At 45.8% G+C, this 16069-nt stretch overlaps 1 protein-coding gene across 24 annotated transcripts in view; it reads left to right on the top strand.

Moving 5' to 3' along the window:
* Positions 1-16069, top strand: part of SNTG2 (syntrophin gamma 2) — a 375050-nt gene that overhangs the window by 323051 nt on the left and 35930 nt on the right. The window lies entirely within an intron of this gene.

Genomic DNA, 16069 nt, shown 5'->3' with positions numbered 1-16069 from the left:
GCACTTTGTCAGCCATAAAGTGAGTGCCTTGGTCAGAGGCAACGCTGTGTGGCATACCTGACGGTGGATAAGACATTCCGCAAGTCCACGGATGGTAGTCTTGGCAGATGCATTGCGTGCAGGATAGGCAAACCCATGTTTAGAGTAAGTGTCTATTCCAGTGAAGACAAACCTCTGCCCTTTCCATGATGGAAGAGGTTCAATATAATCAGCCTGCCACCGGGGAGCTGGCTGGTCACTCCGAGGAATGGTGCCATATCGAGGGCTCAGTGTTGGTCTCTGCTGCTGGCAAATTGTACAGACACACCCAGGATCCACACTTTGCACCCTTCAATCTGGTTGAATTCACACTCTGTTAACCATCACACCTGCTCTGAAGAACATCAACAGGTTACCTGAGTGTCGCTGTGATTGTCATGACTTGCTCACTGAAGGAGGCAGGCACATTCCCGGGCACTTCCCCGGTGGCCTCTTCACTCTTTCAGAACGAGGGGGCTGGTGAAGGTGTGTCCTCCAGGTGGACACAGCTCACAGACAAAGCTCCCAGAAGGGCAGGCGTGTTTGGAAGGAGCTCTGGGTTGGGGAGGAGAACATCTTTGCTCACTCTGTGCTTTTCCCGCCGAGGAGTCACAGCTGAGTCACCTGCCCCTTGTTCCTCATTCCTTCCTTCTGTCTAAACAATGAGTAATTGTTATCCACATTTAAGGAATGTTGGAAAGACTTAAAAACTTTTGAACAATTTAATTTCTTTAGAGAAAGGCTGATAACTGGAAATAGAAATAGTCCAGCAGGAGGCACCAGGGCCTCTGTGGATGCAGCAGATGCTCCTTTGTCTGAGCCGACCTTGAGTGAAGTTGGAGGTGAGGCGAGTCCGGCAGCTTTTCCTTCTCACCTCACCTCTGTGCTGCTCTGACCAGACAGACGGTTTCTAAACATGTTCACCACGTGTCTTGTTCATAGAGAAGCTGAACTATGAACATGCCCCTTTATTCGAGGAATGAGCCCCAGCCCACACATTGCTTGGTGCTGCATCTGGTTGAGCAGGGGTGGAGAACAGCAGCAGGAAGGGTCCAGAGTGCTCAGTGCAGGTGGCAGAGTGACGGTGGAACATGCTCCTGATGGTGACGCTGAACGAGCAAACCCTGAGTAGCACGTGCCAGACAGTGAGCACTCACCGTTCTCATCGGAGGGCCGGGGCCACGGAGCAGCTTCACCCGCTAACAGCGTGACCTGTTGTTTTCACCCTCTGGCCACCACTGAAGAGTCTGCCATCATAAAAAGGGCCCAAGCGGCATTTCCACATGAAAAATAAGGTGCGTCCTTTTCCATCCATGGTTTTGTGGATACATTAATGGAAAGAGAAGCCTTCCCAGGTGTTGACTTTAAGACCTGAGACTGACCACCTCACTCATGCATTCCGCACAGCATCGTGATGGACAGCCTGGCCCCGGGGCAGAGCACCTGGGGTGAGCCCAGCTTCCACCCTGACCACCTGGAACCTTGGGCAAGTTTTTTAAAAGGCCTTTGCCTCAGTTTTCTTCTGTAGAAACCAGGATAATAGAATTAATCCCCTACAGTTGTTTTGATATTTATGAGTGATTGGTATTTATACGGCTTACAGTGGTGCCTGGCACATGGCAAATGCTATCCAAGTTGGCTAGTTTTGCTTACTCAGCAAGTGTTTTCTGGGTGGCACTTATGTTCTAGGCCTTGGAGAACCTGCAGTGAACAAAACAGACTAATCTCTGTGTGGAGACCTGACGTCATATCTAGACCACTCAGAGCAGAGCTCACATAGGGCAATGTGTTCCTGGTTGTCTCATTTCTGCTACTTGTCATCAGGCACAAGGTCTGAGACCCAGCAAACACCATGTAAATCTCTGAAGGTCCGAGGAAGAAATTTGTGTCACCAAGAACATAAATTTAACTAAGTTAATGGTGCTCAGCTATGCTCCAAGATGACCCCCTTCCCAAGCTCACCAACAGGCTACAAACACCCCACACCCACGCATTCACACACACAGGCACATACATGGACATGTGCACACACGACATACATATGCATTCACATGTGCACACAGGCCCATGCATGCATGTGTACCATACTGCACACACACGCACACACCCACATACCACACACACAAGTATACATGCACATGGGTACAGCACACACATGAAGAGACATACATACATTTTTGTGCACATTCACAGTTATGCATATGCACTTACATGCATGCCCACACACATGCACACCCATAAAAATGTGTGTAAACATGACAACCTCACACACTTGCACACATGCACACTCATGCACATTCATGCATGCATGCATGTATTCACACATGCTCAGGCCACAACCACTTCTGTGTACACACTTACACCTACGCATACACATGCAGCCTTTCCCCAGCCTACTCTTCCATCTCCCCCAGCCCCTGCATTTGCAGGTCATCCCTAGCCACACAGATCTGACTTCAGACTCCTGGTCTACTCTTACGCATGATTCCTTTCAGCCTTGGCCTTTGACGTTGTTGATTACATCTCCTTCATTAGCTTCTTTTCCATGATCATCTTGATCATTTTCTGACTTTCTCATGGCTGTCTTCTGCTCTCCGCCATCATCTCTACTTGGCTTGAAAGCCCAAGTGTTGGCATCACCCCCAGCATCTTCACTCCCTGCCACTAGCATTATCTTCAGAGATCCTAATCAATCTCACACCCTTAGATATTCCAAACTAGCAATGATGCCAATCTTTACTTATCTGCAGCTCATTCTGGAACCTCAGGTCCACATCCCCAGGTGACTGGGGTCCTGTTCTCACCTTCAAAATGGCTTCTTCTGCTGCCGTCCTTCCCTCATCTTTCCTGGGGCACTGGGTGCCACGTGCACTCAAGTGGAGCCTGCTCAGTCCACTCACTGCCGGCATGTTTCTCCCCAACAATTTCTCTGACTGCCCCTTCCCCCCGCCTTACTCCTGCCACCTGCTTTGTGTCGATCGCTTGGCAGATCGTACCCTGGAAGCCCATGACACACTTTGTGCACTGTGGGCAGCACTTAGCAAACACTGACGTCCGTGTTGACTTTGCGTGAACTCGTGCCTATTTGCACAGAAAATCAGCGTGGGCCATAGTCAAACCTGTAGCCGTCTTTGGAGTAGGGCCCTTGTTTTAAAAATGTGGTAAAATATACATCACATAAAATGTAACACTTTAAAGTATACGGTGCACAGTCATTGAGGGCATTCACAGTGGTGTCCAGCTGTCACCACCAGCAGCAGAACCCTGTCATCTTGCAAAGCCGGAGCTCCATTGCCATTAAACACCAGCTCCCCATGCTCCAACCCCAGCCCATGGCACCCACTATTCCACTTCCCGTCTCTATGAATCTGAGGACTGCAGATATTTCATATGAGCAGACTCGTGCAGTGTCGGTCTGTTTGTGTCTGACTTATTTAACTTAGCATAATGTTCTCAAGGTCATCCCTGTTGTAGCATGTCAGAATTTCCTTCCTTTCAGAGGTGAGTAATATTCCATTGCATGGATGTAACATTTGGTTTGTCCGTTCATCCATTGATGGACACTTGAGTGGTTTCTGCCTTTTGGCTGTTGGGAATAATGCTGCTATAAAAACGGTGTATTAGTCCGTCTCACGCTGATATAAAGAACTACCTGAGGCTGGGTTATTTATGAAGAAAAGTGGTTTAATTGACTCACAGTTCCGCAGGCTGTACAGGAGGCACGGCTGGGGAGGCCTCGGGAAACTTACAATCGTGGCAGAAGGCGAAAGGGAAGCAAGTTGTCTTCACATGGTGGAGAGGGACAGAGAGAGCGTGAAGGGGAAGTTCTACACCCTTTTTTTTTAGATGGACTTTCACTCTGTCACCCAAGCTGGACTGCAGTGGCATGATCTTGGCTTACTGCAACCTCCGCCTCCCAGGTTCCAGCAATTCTTCCACCTCAGCCTCCTGAGTAGCTGGGATTACAGACACGCACCACCACACACAGCTAATTTATGTAGTTTTAGTAGAGACGGGGTTTTTGCCATGTTGTCCAGACTGATCTCGAGCTCCTGACCTCAAGGAGTCCACCCACCTTGGCCTCCCAAAGTGCTGGGATTACAGGTGTGAGCCACCGCACCTGGCCGAGTACTGCACACCTTTAAACAACCAGATCTCGTGAGAACTCTCTCACAAGACAGCACTGGGAGGATGGTGCTAAACCACTGGAAACCACCCCCATGATCCAGTCACCCACCAGGCCCCAACTCCAACACTGGGAATTGCAATGCATGAGATTCTGGTGTGGGCACAGAGCCAAACCATATCAATGGGCATACAAATTATCTTGTAATGTCTCTGCTATCAGTTACCTTGGGTGTATACACAGAAGTAGGATTGTTGGATCATGTGGCAGTTCAGTTTTTAAATTATAAGGAGTTACTGTGCTGTTTTCCATAACATTGCAAAATTTTACATTCCTAGCAATAGTACACAAGGGTTCTAATTTCTTCATAGCCTCATCACCACTTGTTATTTTCTGTTTTATTTGCTTGTCTGTATTTTATCATAGCCATCCTAGCGGGTGTGAGGTGGCATCTCACTGAGGTTTGATTTTTGTTTCCCTAATCACTGGTGATGTTGGCATCTTTCCACATGCCGAGGGATCATTGATATATCTTCTTGGAGTAATGTCTGTTCAAGTCTTTTGCCCATCTCTTAATTGGGTTGTTTGCTTGTTTACTTCTGGTTCGGTTGTAGGAGTTCTTATGTATTCTAGACATCAACCCCTTAATAGATATATGATTTACAAACTTGCACATTCTCTGGGTTGGATTTCCATTCTTTGGTGGTGTCCTCTGATACACAAAAGTTTTAATTTTGGTATTATTCCATTTGTCTGCTTTTTTGGTTGCCTGTGTTTTTGGTGTCATGTCTAAAAAATCATTGCCAAGTCCAGTGTCATGCAGTATTCCCCCTATTTTTAGCTGTAACATTTAGCGTTTTAATCTATTTTCATTTAATTTTGGGATATGATGTAAGATAAGGGTTCCACTTCATTTTTGCAAATGGATATCGAGTTTTCCCAGCACCATTTATTGAAAAGACTGGGCCGGGTGCAGTGGCTCAAGCCTGTAATCCCAGCACTTTGGGAGGCCGAGGCAGGCGGATCACAAGGTCAGGAGATCAAGACCATCCTGGCTAATATGGTGAAACCCTGTCACTACTAAAAATACAAAAAATTAGCTAGGCATGGTGGCGGCGCCTGTAGTCCCAGCTACTCGGGAGGCTGAGGCAGGAGAATGGCGTGAACCCGGGAGGTGGAGCTTGCAGTGAGCCAAGATCGCACCACTGCACTTCAGCCTGGGCAACAGTGTTAGACTCTGAAGGAAAGAAAGAAAGAGAGAGAGAGAGAGAGAGAGAGAGAGAGGGAGGGAGGGAGGGAGGAGAGAGAAGATGATGAGAGGGAGGGAGGGAAGGAAGGAAGGAAGGCAGGCCGCAATAAACATATGTGTGCATGTGTCTTTATACCAGCATGACTTATAATCCTTTGGGTATATCCCCAGTAATGGGATGGCTGGGTCATATGGTATTTCTAGTTCTAGATCCTTGAGGAATCGCCACACTGTTTTCCACAATGGTTGAACTAGTTTACAATCCCACCAACAGTGTTAAAGCGTTCCTATTTCTCCACATCCTCTCCAGCACCTGTTGTTTCCTGATTTTTTATTGATTGCCATTCTAACTGGTGTGAGATGGTATCTCATTGTGGTTTTGATTTGCATTTCTCTGATGGTGAGCAGGGGCAGAGGGCATTTCAATCTATTAGCATGTCAGCATAGTGTATTTTATTTCATTCATTTATTTATTTGTAGTTTCGTTTTTTAGAGACGGAGTCTACCTCTGTCACCCAGGCTGGAGTGCAACGGCATGATCTCGGCTCACTGCAACCTCTGCCTCCCAGGCTCAAGAGATTCTCATGTCTCAGCCTCCCGAGTAGCTGGAATTACAGATGCCCACCACCAAACCCAGATAATTTTTTGTATTTTTGGTAGAGGTGGGGTTTTGCTATGTTGCCCAGGCTGGTCTCACTCCTGGGCTAAAGCAACCTACCCACCTTGGCCTCCCAAAGTGCTGGGATTGTAGGTGAGAGCCACCACACCCGGCCTACACATTTAATTTAAAATAAGAAATATGTAAACAGAAGGCAGGCTGAAGTGGCAAACATTCTTAAACAGAGAAGCAGAATTACACCAGTAAGCATTGGTAGAGACCCTGCCCTCCCCCGGTCCTGGACGGTTCCCCTGGGTGAACACCAGGTCTGCTTTCCCCACTCGCCTTCCCTGCGTCCCTTCTTCCTCTGCCTCTGCCTCCTCCACCTCTCTAAATTCCTTGTTACCATCCTGTGCCACTCCAGAAATGATGGTTAGTACTGAGTGTCAACTTGATTGGTTTGAGGGATACAAAGTATTGATCCTGAGTGTGTCTGTGTGGGGTTGCCAACAGAGATTAACATTTGAATCAGTGGACTGGGGTAGGCAAATGCACCCTTAATTGGGTGGGCACCATCTAAGCAGCTGCCAGTGAACATAAAGCAGGCAGAAAAATGTGAAAAGGGAGATGGGCCTAGCCTCCCAGCCTACATCTTTCTCCCGTGCCAGACACTTCAGACTCCACATTCTTCCTGCCCTCGAACATCGGACTCCAAGTTCTTCAGTTTCCAGATTTAGACTGGCTCTTGTTGCTCCTCAAACTTGCAGACGGCCTATTGTGGGACCCTGTGATTGTATAAGTTAATATTTAATAAACTCCCCTTGATATATATCTATCCCATTACTTCTGCCTCTCTATAGAACCCTGACTAATATAAGATACTTTTATCCAGTAAGGCACAACACCGGGAGCCAAGAGTCGGAGGCAGGAACACGCCCCGCACTGCTGCTTTCTGAGCGGTGGAGATACCCATATCCATCACCAGTCCTGGCCCTGCTGGCCTAGCCCTGCGCACGTTTCCCAGGACTGCCCTAAGGAACATCCGCAAACTGAGTGGCTTAAAACAACAGAAATTTGTCCTCTCATTTCCGAGATCAAAGGGTTGGCAGGGCTGAACTCTCTCAGGTTCAGGAGAATCCTTCCCACCTCTTCCCGCTTTGGGTGGCTCCTTCCCGCCTCTTCCCGCTTTGGGTGGCTCCTTCCCACCTCTTCCCGCTTTGGGTGGCTCCTTCCCACCTCTTCCCGCTTTGGGTGGCTCCTGCAGTCCCTGGCATTCCTCGATCTGCAGCTCCTCACCCCCGCTTCCACCCTTGTCTCCACACCTGGCTCTCCTCCCTGGGTCTCTGTCTCCTTTTCCCAGAAGATCACTGGTCATGGGATTCGAGCCCCATGTGCTCCAGCACAGCCTCACCTTGGTCTCTTCTGCAAAGAGCCTACTTCCAAATAAGATACTGGGGCTAAGACTCCAGCATGACTTTTGGGGGGACACAAGTCATCCCTGTGCACCAACCCACAGGAAATGTGGAGCAAACTGCAATGCTGAGCTGTGGTGTTGGAAGCGATAAATGAGGAGCCAGGACTCAGGGACAGAGAGACTGGCCCATCCTCTGTGCATATGGCAAGCTGTGTGCCTGCCCAAACCCCACTGTCATCTGTAAAATGAGGATGGAAGCACCATCTCGTGAGTTTACCATGAGAACTCAATGTAAGGCATTTAGCCTAGTTCCAGGTATGCAAGAAGGGTGCCTTAAATGAGGGCACTGTTACCATCACCGCTCTGAAGTGCTGTCGAAAATCCTTTCAAAGTCCGTTCACTCATGGCTGATGCTCTTCGTTAGCTAAAGCGTTTTCTGCAGGTCTCCTTCCACAATCCAGTCTGCTTTAGATTGAAGAAAGCATTGGTCTCCCAGGGCTCACTGACCCCACGATAGAAACAGAAAGATCCCTCAACACCCCAGGGTGGGTCAGCGTTTCCCCCGGACACAAGCTGTGGCCCCAGTGTGCACATTGACCAGAAACTCACCTGGGCCGTGCCAGCCCCTGCTTGTAAGGTGGCTCTCGGTCTATCCCAGCAGAGCTGCCTGTGCCCATGTGATTTCTCTCCCTTCCCACACCCCATCCTGATGTTGCTTCCGACAGCTCCATGTGTCCGGTTTTGTTAATGAACAGAATCGCTTCTTTAACTTCTTCATTAATTCCAGTCCTTCATTTGTGCCTGTTGTCTATGATACTTAAAAGGCTAATCTTAATGCTTTTGTTGAGAGCATGAATTTTTAACATATTTGAAAATGAACTTGAATGTGCTATTTAATACCATGTTTTGTTTTATCACATCCTAATGAAGTTTACTAGCTATTGTCCTATAAAAAGCTATTTTAATATTTATTATCTGGATTTTTCGCCCCTGCAGCACATGTCATTTTCTGTAGTGGTGTCCAAAAATTAAGTCAAAGGTATTTAAGGGAACTCTGATTGTGCTTCTCAAGAGCCCTAGAAAATTTGATGAGTCATTAAGCTGACTGTGTGTGAGAGGAAATTCTCCACCAACAGCCTGAAGCCAAGACGGGATGACTTTAGACCCACTGGGCGCTCACAGCACTCAGCTCAAGCCTCAGCATCCCCCAGAGGTGACATGCATGGAGTTAGTGGATGGCACCTTACTCAGTTTGAGGGAGAGTCACACAGAGTCCACATACTTACTGTGGTTCCCGCTGCCCACCCTGTGCCCTGCTGAGGCCTGGCTGCTGTCTACAGCTGTGCCGTGCTGTCCTCCAGGGGGACCTGCAGGATGTAACTAAGGCATAACACCTGTATCACTGGAGTCCAGGAGAAAAGAAGTACTGAGAAGTATTCAAAAAATATTACAGCCTCAAACTTCCCCAAATTGGCTAGAGACATAAACCTACATATTCCAAAAGTTGAACAAACTAAACAGAATAAGACCAGAGAATTCTATACCCAGATCTTTACAATTAAGCTCATGAAAACTAAAGAAAAAGAAAACTAATCTTGAAAGCAGCCTGAGAAAAATAATACAGCACTTAGGGAGGAAAAATGATTCAAACTACAGTGTCTTTCTCATCAGAAACTACAGAGGCCAGAAGAAATGTCCCAATATTGTTTTAAGTGCTGAAAGAAAAGAATTGGCACCAGAAACCTTTATTCGCTTGAAAATATATTTCAGGAATTAAAAAGAATGTAAACATTTTCTGATAAAAAAGAAAAGATTAAGAGAGTTTAGTATCAGCAGATCTACTCAAAAAGAATAAAGGAAGTTCTCTAAACAGAAATCAAAAGATGAAAGAAGGAATCTGGGAACATCAGGAGGGAAGAAAGGCCATGGTGAGCAAGAGTGCAGGTGACACCACAGACATTTCTTGTCTTACTGAGTTTTCTTATTTTTTTTTTTTTTTTAGGCAGAGTCTCACTCTGTCGCCCAGGCTGGAGTGCAGTGGTGTGATCTCAGCTCACTGCAGCCTCCGCCTCCCGGGTTCAAGAGATTCTCCTGCCTCAGCCTCCCGAGTGGCTGAGACTGCAGGCATGCGCCACCATGCCCAGCTAATATTTTGTATTTAGTAGAGACAGGGTTTCATCATGTTAGCCAGGCTGGTCTCGATCTCCTGACCTCGTGATCCTCCCACCTCAGCCTTCCAAAGTGCTGGGATTACAGGCGTGAGCCACTTCACCCGGCTGAGTTTACTAAATTATGTTTTATGGTCAAAAATAATACCACTGTCTGATGTGATTATAAATGTATATGAAGAAACTATTTGAAATATATATACTATAAATAGGGGAGGGAAAATGAAGTTGAAGGGGAGTGAGTTTTCTGTACTTCAATGAAACTGATGTAGGGGTGACCATTGTGTATATAGAATGTGTATACAACTGTGTATAGAGAACCAGAGCAACCTCTAAAAAGGCCATCCAAAGAGACACTCAAAAAATACAGATAAATTGGAATGCAGAAAAAAAAATAAAAAAGAAGAAGTTTAAGTAACTTACAGTTAGGCAGGAAAAAAAAGCAGAGAAATCAAAGACAGGAAACAAAAAATAAAATATCAGTTTTAAGCCCTAAGATATCAATAATTACATGAAGTGAAAATGGTGTAAATGCACCAAGTAAGAAACAGAGATTGGCAGAGTAGATTAACAAGATGACCAAGCTCTAATGAAGAAACTTACTTCAAAGATAACCATGTAGATGGTTTGAAAGTAAATGAGTAAAAAGAGATAAATCATGTAACTTTGATCAAAGGAAAGCAGGAGTAGCCCTATTATCAGATAAAGGAGACTTCAGAGAAAATAAAATTACTAGATGCAGAGAGAGTGGCGTTATAGAATGATAAAAGGCTCAGTCCACCGAGAAGACCCAGCCATCCTGAGTGAGTATTCACAAAACAACGGGGCTGCAAAATATGGGAAGCAAAAACTGAGAATTGAAAAATAACAGAAAAATCTACAATTACGGTGAAAGGCCTCAACGCTCCTTCTCAACAGTTGACAGACAACTAAGTAAAATATCAGCAAATATATAGAAGAATTCAACAGTACCATCAACTAAAAGAATCTAGTAAATATTTATGGAATCCCCCCACTACATACTATAGGATAATAAACATTATTTTCAAGTGTCCATGCAACTTTTAGCAGGATCAGCCATATCTGGGGGCATAAACAAGCATCAACCAATTTGTAAGAACTGAAAACATACAAAGAATGTTATCTAATTAAAATGGAAACAAATTTGAAATCAACAACAGAAAGATAATAGGAAATTCTCCAAACACTTAGATACTGCACACTTATAAATAAGCAATGTGTCAAACATGCAGTTTCAAGGCAAATAAAGAAATAATGAGGATATGAAAATGAGAACCCTGTAATATATCAAAGTTTGTGAGACACAGCTGAATCAGGGCTGCGCAGGAAATTTACAGCATTAACAGCATGCATTCATTAGAGAAGAGGAAATGTCTAAAAACCGTAGGCTTCTGCCTCAATAAACTAGAAACAGAAGAGCAAAATAAACCCCAGGGAAGAGCAGGTATCAGTAAAATCGAAAACAAAAAAACAGAGGAAACCAGTGAAACAGTGAAACAAAGAGCTGTTTCTTTGAAGATATCATTAAATTTGGCAAATGTTTAGAAGACAGACAAAAAAAGAGGAGAAAAAGAGAAGACAAAAATTGAGAATATAATAAATGGAATGGGGTATCACTACAGACTGTAAGCTTCGACAGGATAATGAAAATACAATGAATAACTCTACACATGTAAATCTTGCAACTTAAACCGAAAAGACTGTTTCCTCGTAAACCACGAACAGCCACAATTCCATCACTATAGTCTTGGGAGCCTTATCATTACTAGGAAAACTGTATTTGTGGCTTAAAAACTTTCAAAATGAAATGTTTAGTTCAGATGACTTCACTGGAGAATTCTATCAAATGTCAAAGCGAACACCAATATCTTCTCTATAATATCTTCTAGAAGAAAAAAGGAGGAAACACAAGTTTTTGAAGCAAGCATTACCCTTATACCAAAAGCAGTCAAAAACACTCCAGGAAATAAACTGCAGACCAATATTCTCCATGAATACAGACACGAAGTCTTCAAGAAAACACTAGATGACCTACGCTTGGCAGATGCACACCTGCTGTTATCTCTCTTCTGTCTGACTCCAGTTCCTTTTCCAGGCTGCTTGCTTTACTGCCCACTATTGGGAGAGCATTTTCCTTAATGGAAACGAGCAAATCAAAGGGGGCAAGTTGCCTGTCATCTCCTGAAGTTACAGCATCTCACCTGAGCAGCCCAACTGTGGCATCTTGTTCTTGGTGTTCAGAACACAGAAAAGAAATCTTGTCTTGGCCAGCACGGTGGCTCACTCCTGTAATCCCAGCACTTTCTTGTCTTGGCCAGGTGTGGTGGTTCACGCCTGTAATCCCAGCACTTTGGTCGCTTGAGCTCAGGGGTTCAAGACCAGCCTAGCCAACATAGCAAAACCTCATCTATACTAAAAATACAAAAAATTAGCCGGGTGTGGCCGGGCGCGGTGGCTCACTCCTGTAATCCCAGCACTTTCTTGTCTTGGCCAGCACGGTGGCTCACTCCTGTAATCCCAGCACTTTCTTGTCTTGGCCAGGTGTGGTGGTTCACGCCTGTAATCCCAGCACTTTGGGAGGCCTAGGCAGGTGTATCACTGAGTTCAGAAGTTTGAGAGCAGCCTGGTCAGAATGGTAAAATCCCATCTCTACTAAAAATACAAAAATTAGGCGAGCGTGGTAGGGGATGCCTGTAATCCCAGCTACTCGGGAGGCTGAGGCAGGAGAATCACTTGAACCTGGGAGGTGGAGGTTGCAGTGAGCCGAGATCACGCCACTGCACTCCAGTCTGGGCAATAAGAGTGAAACTCTGTCTCAAAAAAAAAAAAAAAAAAATATATATATATATATATGCACACACACACATATAAATATATATGTATACATATATAAATATATATATGGTTTTATCTCTGGTATTAGTGTTTTTTCTTTTTTTAACTCTTCAGGTAATTCTGTGCTTTATATTTTTGATAGTTTCTGTAAATATTGATTGCTCTGTGCTATTGCTCTTGATTTATTTTATTCCAAAAGCTGAACTACAAAACCATTTACTTTAAGCTTTCATTAATAAGACCACTTTTGATATTTTCATATAAAAAGTTCTGAAACTATCTATTTTACATTTCGGTCAGTTGTGGAAGGAGGTACTTAGAACTTTTTTTTTTTTTTCTTGAACTCATTAATTGATTCAGAAGCTTTGCTGTAAGCCCAGAGCTGTGGTCTACAGTTGGCCATTTTTCTATGGGTCACCATATAATGTGCTGGAGATAAAGTTCAGTCCCATCTTCAGCCAAACCATGAAGTGTTATGCATATACCTTTTCTCCGTAATTTCATCAGTAGATCAAATGTTATCCTAGTAAGTTTTTCCTTGGCCTCGACATCTTGGAGAATTCCAAATGACTACACCAAATGCATTATGTGGACATTCTCTCCCTGAGTTACATGAAAATGTTTAAATTACTAATTTTATCAAAATGCGCTGGGCAGTCTATGAGGATGTCTTTCAAGAAGCCGGTACACAAAAATAAACATTCCCAGACTCCCTCTGATGTGGGAAGTGGGCCATGAGGCAACCCTTCATTCAGGATTTGGGGCATGTGTGCCAATTAGAGTTTCTTCCAAGGCGTCAAGGGAAAATTGCAAACATAGAGGAAGCCTGGAAATAATCCCACATGTCATTCATTCACTAGGTTGAAAGAATTGTGTTTGCAAAGTTCTATGATAAGACTGTTTTGTGGGAGTTGTATGTACAGCAGTAGTGAGGAAACAGATTTTTTTAAAAATTCCTTCAAGTTCTAAAAATGCAAATGATGAGACACTCTATGTGTCTGGGAGGATATTGATTGATTAATTCTGAAAATGAGATTTTGTGTAGCCAGAGGTTCCTTAGACGAAAGCTTTCTTTTCTTCCTCCATCCTAAGCCCCTTTGGAGATTATGCAAATGTGTTGTGTGCTTATGTAGCCATCTGGAGTAACTTTGGCCTGTGCCGTAAAGATGGGCTATAATTACTGAATGTGTGTGCATTGCCATTCAGCGGTAGCCACTGATGTTTACAATTTCTACAGATCCTATGATGATAGCTACTTAGTCTACATAAAATATAGCAATTTCTACAGATCCTATGATGATAGCTACTTAGTCTACATAAAATATTGGAATACTTTCATTTCCTATTTTATAATCACTAGATTTAAATTCTAGAGCTTGAGTAGCTTTCAAATCTGAGCTGTGAGAATGTCACCTCCTGTGAACTTTCACGTAGAACCTCAATCCTCCTCACACTCTGGGTCAGATTCATGGAAGGTGAGCAGGGGGAGCTGGCTGGGACTGTGCTTTTCAGCCACCACTCATTGCGATCTGCTCTCGTATTCTCATCGCAAAGCCAACGGTGTGTAGAGTATTCGTGACCGCCGGCTGTGTGTGTGGTGTTGGCTGGACCCCCAGTTATCCTGGAAGGGTCAGGAGCTGTGTGAAGCCCAAGACAGATGGGTCCTTCCAGCCTTTTGCCCCCCTCCCCCCATCCCTGCCACCCCACCCCCACCACCTGCTCTCCCCTACGAGGGGAGGGGCAGGGACTTGAGCTACTCTGTGACAATCTCTAAGGAAAGGTTGACAGGCGTGAAGATATTGAAGGCACGCAGTCAGCTATTCAGGAAGAGGACAATAGCAGAACAAGAGAGAAGTGAGGAAGAACCTCCCAAGCTATACAGCCACAAGGCCGAGCACGGCGGGCGCGGGGGGCAGTGTGGTCTTGTCAGGCAGCGTGGGCAGCCCATGGAGTGGAGCTGTGGCAGGAATGAGACCTGAGATCTGAGACCTGACTGACTCCAGCCCGCCTCGGTCAGGGTATGTGTGAGTGTGTAAGCCATGCACTGTCAGCCGTGCACTGTGTGTGAGAGCCACACTGTGTGTGTCAGCCATGTGCTGTGAGTCATGCGCTGTGTGTGTGTGAGCCACATGCTGTGTGTGTCAGAGCAGTGCACTGTGAGCCAAACTGTGTGTGTGCACGTGTGTATGCCATGCACCATGTGTCAGAGAGCTGTGTGCTGTGTGTGTGCCCTGAACTGTGTGCGTGTGTAAGCCACATGCTGTGTGAGACCTGTAGGCTGTGTGGGTGTGAGCCACACATTGTGGGTGTGTGTGTGTGGTGTGAGAGTCGTGCACTGTGTGGTGCATGTCATGTGCTGTGTGTGTGTGGTGTGTGAGCCATGGCCTCTGTGGGGGGGGTGGTGTTTGTGTGTGTGTGAACCATGCACTCTGTGCGTGTGGTGTGTGAGCCATGTGCTCTGGGTGTGGGGGGGATGTGAGCCATGCATTGTGTGTCTGTGTGTGTGTCTGTGTCTGTGGTGGGTGAGCCGTGCATTGTGTATGTGTGTGGTATGTGAACTGTGCACTGTGTGTGTGCGAGCCATGCATTGTGTGTGTATGTGTGTTTGTGGTGTGCAAGCCATGTATTGTGTGTGGTGTATAAACCTTGCACTCTGTGTGTATGTGTGTATATATGGTATTAGCCGTGCACTGTGACTGCGTGTGTGGTGTATGTGCCATGTATTTTGTGTGTGTGTGTATGCGTGTATGCAAAAGAGAGAGAAAAGGAGGGAAAGAGAGAGAGTGTAGGCATCAAGCACCCCTTTCCCATAAGAGTAACGTGTTTGGATGCCAAAGGGCCGTGCACACCCTGGCTCAGAGACAGGCCCAGAACCCACGGCTCTATTTATCCAACTCAAATCGATGGCTCCAATTCTCTTCTAAATGGGAACATTTTACCTGCAGATTTATTACAGAGATTGTTAAAAATAACTTTTACCAAGTTATTAGGGTTCCTGCTTCTTTTGTCTTGAGTCGCATGAAAACATTTAAAGCACAAACCTCGCTTTCACCCAACATGGCTGCGAGTGCATTGGCAGGTGTTCACGGGCTCCGCAGCCTGAAGCCCAGAGACCTTCGGGGCAGAGACCGGGGCCGAGAGCCCGGGTTTCCCCTCAGAAGCACCACGTGCTGGTCCAGGCCGCCCTCCACACAAACCACCCGCCCCGGGGTGAGCAGAGAGCCCGAGTTTCCCCTCAGAAGCACCACGTGCTGGTCCAGGCCGCCCTCCACACAAACCACCCGCCCCGGGGTGAGCAGAGCCCGGGTTTCCCCTCAGAAGCGTCACGTGCTGGTCCAGGCCGCCCTCCACACAAACCATCCATGGCCGTGGGATGTGCTGCAGACTGCGGGACTTCTCGCACTGTGTGACCGATGTCATTTTTGTGTGGTTTTGGCGGTATCCCTGCTGTCCTGCTCTGCTACTTGATGATGTTGTAAATTGTACTGCTCTTCAGAATTTTCTCATGAAATGCCACGTCTAGCTCCTGCCGTAACATGCCGTGCGCCTCGTGCAAAGAAAAGTGAGCGTATTACCCACTAGGTATAATGAGCTAGCAGGAGGAAAATTCAGTGGTTTACTGTGTTTTCAAACACGCGTT

This window comes from Macaca fascicularis, chromosome 13 (genome assembly GCF_037993035.2).
Source record: "Macaca fascicularis isolate 582-1 chromosome 13, T2T-MFA8v1.1".
Classification (NCBI taxonomy): Eukaryota; Metazoa; Chordata; class Mammalia; order Primates; family Cercopithecidae; genus Macaca; species Macaca fascicularis.
The sequence above is the reverse complement of the archived record's forward strand: the minus strand, read 5'-3'. Positions and strand labels throughout refer to the sequence as shown.